The sequence below is a fragment of the Sapajus apella genome, unplaced genomic scaffold, assembly GCF_009761245.1.
Source record: "Sapajus apella isolate SASKATOON/1434 unplaced genomic scaffold, GSC_monkey_1.0 scaffold5929, whole genome shotgun sequence".
Taxonomy (NCBI): domain Eukaryota; kingdom Metazoa; phylum Chordata; class Mammalia; order Primates; family Cebidae; genus Sapajus; species Sapajus apella.
The window spans coordinates 1-4,148 of NW_022442853.1; the positions used below are offsets into that span (position 1 = coordinate 1).

Below are 4,148 nucleotides of genomic sequence, written 5' to 3' on the forward strand. Positions count from 1 at the left end.
TATTTGGACAAGAAAAAGGAATGCATTTGCATGCAGCTATATCGGCAAGCCCAAAGAGACATTCAAATCACTCTGAGACAAACCAAGCAAATATCACAGAAGCATAGACAAGTCCTCCCGCTGCATGTCTTGGTTGACAGAATACCAGTTACCAGCATGTATAGGCGCACTCACTTGGCACACACGTGAGCCACTGCCGTGTTCTGCTTGCCAAGCCATCCTCACTGAGGACGTGGAGAAGAGCACAGAGATTCTGCCCAACAGTGATGCTGCAGCCCCAGATCCAGATGTTCATGACAGCCATCCTGGGGAGGTTTTCCTGAGTGGCATCCAGAACCATTAGGCACCTTGCCAGTACCTTGATCGTGGGCTTTTGGCCTCCATAGTTGTGAGAAGTAAATTTCTGTTGTTTCAGCCACTCCGTCGATGATATTTTAAATGGCAGCCCTAGCTGACTAATACAGATTGATTCCTTCACCTGTTCTGTGGCTCAGATCCTGGAACAGCCTCCTCCGTTTTGTTCAAGTCACCAAGATCTTGTTCCACAAAACAAACTTCTTGTGGCTCTGAGGACAAGTCTGCCCCACCCTGCCAAGCTCCTGGATGAAGCTCTGTGACCTGGGAGGCTGCTGGACACTCTTTGGGCCTTCGACAGGAGAAGGGAGGGAGGCTGTATCGCGAGCTGCCTCACTGGAACAAACCTGGTGGCTGTAGCAGCCCGTCCCCGCTGGCCTTCTTGCCGTGGGAGGCGCCAGATCGTGCTATTGGAACTTGGAGCCCATCGCCCCAAGAGACCTGGGATCCGATGGGGCCGGGCTCATCGATAGTATTTACTCAGGAAGCTCAGAATGGGTTAACTCAGGAGGAGTTGGCACCACCTACACCGTCAGCACGCAGGACTCCAGAACCAACAGAGGCGCAGAGTCCATCCACGCGGGAGATTCCGGACCTTGCCTTTGGAGGCAGACAGCCTTCCCCAGAGGTGGCAGCACCTGAGCCGCCCGGCAGTCACCTTGTGGGCACCCTGGACTCCGATAAGTGCCCAGAAGTCTTGGGTCCTGGGGAAACGGCCTTGGGACGCCCGCGCGTGGCCATTCCGCGGCCTCGAGACGTGTGCAAGTTGGTGAAGACCACGTAGGCGCCAAGCTTCCCGGCGGGAGCCCCAGGCTCGGGGCGCCTGCGCCTCCTGCGGACGCCTGCGGGGAGGAGGGCGGAGAATCCAAGACGCAAGAGCCCCAAGACGCTGGGGCCCCCCGCCCTGGCTCACTACACTTCGGTTTTCATCAAGGACTTTCTACCGGTCGTGCCGCACCCCTACGAGCCTCCAGACCCGTCCTTCGACACGGTCCCCCGCGACGCTTCACAGCCCAACGGGGTCCTGCGGCGGAGGGCAGAGAACAGCACCGCGAAGCCCTTCAAGCGCAGAGATCCGCCTGCCTGGGGCCCTGGCCTTGGGTCGCCGGCCCGAGGTAACCCCGGGAGTGCGAGCGCGCGGCCCAGGCGGCGAGAACAGGGAGGCAGAGCCCAGCGCCTCGTTCCCGACGGCGAAGGTCGGACGAGTCCCCTAGGCGGCGACCGCTGCTCATCCCAGCGCTCCCCCGTAGGGCCAGCAGGGGCCCCACGCCCCGCCCCAGCTCCCCTCAGGTGCACCCCAGCCCGAGCCCTGGGATGGCACCCAAACCGAAGACAGCACCTAAGGCCCCCGAGCCCGCGGCTCGGGTCCAGGCGCCACTCCCGCGGGAGCACCTGGCGTCAGCTGGCAGGATGGCCCCCGCCCAGCCTCGCGCTGCCTCGGCGCCTCCCACGGACCGGTCCCCGCAAAGCCCCTCCCAGGGAGCGCGCAGGCCGCCCGGGGCCGCGCCCCCAGGGAAGATCTGGGTGGACCCCGAGAGCGGCCGCTACTACTTTGTGGAGGCGCCGCGGCAGCCTCGGCTAAGGGTGCTCTTCGACCCCGAGAGTGGGCAGTACGTGGAGGTGCTGCTGCCGCCTTCATCCCCCGGGCTGCCCCACCGCGTCTACACCCCTCTGGCCCTGGGGCTCGGCGGCCTCTCCCCGCCTGCCTGTGGGCCTATCCCCAGCCTCTCCCTGCCACCGTCCCCGGGCAGCCCCCAGCTCCCGTGGGCCTCTGAGGCAGGGCCCCTGGACGGGACCTACTACCTGCCGGTGAGCGGGACCCCCAGCCCCGCTCGTCCTCTGCTCCTCTGTGCGCCGCCCTCCAGCTCGGCTCCTACTCAGCCCGGCAAGGCTCCTTGTTCCCGCTGTGAGGCCCCAGCCGGATACCCATGGAGTTGGAACCCTTGGATGGCCTGGGAGGTTCTGGAATTCAAGCCCTACCCTCCTCTCCTTCCGTCACCTGTCACCTCCGTCTTTAACCCATCCCAGCCGGTCGTCGGACCGGAAGTGATCTTCAGAGAATGAATCTGAGCCCCGAGGCTAGTGGAGCTGGAGCTCACCCAGGAAGCGGTTGCCTACTTCCTTCCCCAACAAAAGTATGTATCCCTTTCCCAGGCATTCCCAGGGTGTGGTGTGGTTTGCTGTGTGGGTGTGGGTGTGTATATGTGTATGTGCAGGCAAGCAAACAGGGAAAGTGAGGCATCCCTGGCGCTTGTCCCCAGGAGCCAATCAGAGGAGGTGCTGGGGCTGCCCCGGGGCAGCAGGAACTGGAGCAGCAGGAGACAGGGAAGGGAACTGTCTGGCCTCCCTGGTGGCGGGCCCAGCTGAGGTGGGGCCGGCCAGTGCCCCTGGTGAGGCAGTGGTAAGGGCTCTGGCTGTCAAATCTGCTCTTAGGAAGAGGAGCTGAGCTTTGGCCCTGGAGGCTACCCGGGGGAAAGTGGCCAGTGCAGCCCCTGGGCCAGGCTGGCTCTGACAAAGGGAGCTAAGGCGGGGGCAATAGGTGGAGGTGAAGCAAGGAAGTAATACAGGGAGGGCCTGGGGGAGGGGTGAGCCTGGAACTTGGGGTGGGAAGATGGGGAGCCTGGCCCTCAGAGCTGAGCAGACTTGTTTTTGGGCTGGGGTGGGGCTTCAGCCCCCCACCCCCACATCGGGAGTAGGTGAAATGGTCATCGGAAGGTCTGAGAAGTTGGAGGGTGGTTGGGCTCTTGTCCCACAGGAGCGTCTTGACCCTTTGTGTGGCTGAAAGGCGGGTTAGGGCTGGCAGTAGAAGTGATACCCCTGGTGGAGTAGCCAGAGGGACCTGAAGCTCTTGGCAGTTTCCCTCCCCCAGTAACAGATGTGGCAACAATGCCCAGAGAGGGGGCTGGCCCTACAGACCAGTCACAGCAAGGGACAGGGCCCAGAGCCTGCCCTTCAGTTGCCCTGAATTCCAGGAGCCTCTGAAGGAGATGAAGGGGTCTGCATGAGGTGGGAGGTGGTCTGTGTGGGGTCTGTGTGTAGTTGTGAACCGGAAATGGCTGGCCCTTGCCAGCCTGGTGTGCGATGTGATGAGTTTGGGAAGGGCAGTTTCCATTAGAAGCAGTGGCAGGGATGGGGATGGATGCCTTTGTTGTTCCAGGCCTGTTGGGGGGGCCATGTCCCTCGCAGTCCCTGCCTTCTGCCCTGGACTGGAAGCTGACTAGGAGAACTATGAATCAGAACAACCTGGCCATTTTCTGGCTGAGACGCCAGCCCTGATGGCATGGAGGGCCCTGGGGGCCACCCCAGGTGACTTACCTCACTGTGGTGTGTAATAAATCACTGACCATGGAGCCGTGATGACCAAAATAACTGGTGTGAGGTGCCTGATTTCCTGCCACTGCCTCTCAACACCCTCCACAGTGCCCTTCCATGCCTGGGTATGGCCTGGGTGAAGGGGACCTCAGGGCTAGGGAAGGAGGCCATGTGTGTCTTTGAAACATTGCAGCATCCCTGTCTCCCTGAATTTGCCTCCCAGAAGGCTCACAGCCACACCTCATTCCTTCTGGTGGTTGAGTGCCAGGGGGCTCTGGGGTCAATCAGGCTTGGGTTTCTCAGCAGGGCCCCTCTCGCTATGTGGCACAGATGCCACCTCTAGGCAGTAGAGGTGGGCACATGAGAATTTCAAGGTCAAAGTTTAAGGGGTAAGTTTAGCTCAGAGATCTTTCTCTCCTTTACATTGGCTTCCTTTTTTTTTTTTTTCAGACAGGGTTTTATCATATTGCCCAGGCTGGTTT

General features: G+C 61.0%; 1 pseudogene; it reads left to right on the plus strand.

Annotated features, from left to right (window-relative positions):
• Positions 1–655: 655 nt before the first annotated feature.
• LOC116547975 lies at positions 656–3,968 on the plus strand (annotated as a pseudogene).
• The last annotated feature ends 180 nt before the right edge of the window (positions 3,969–4,148 follow it).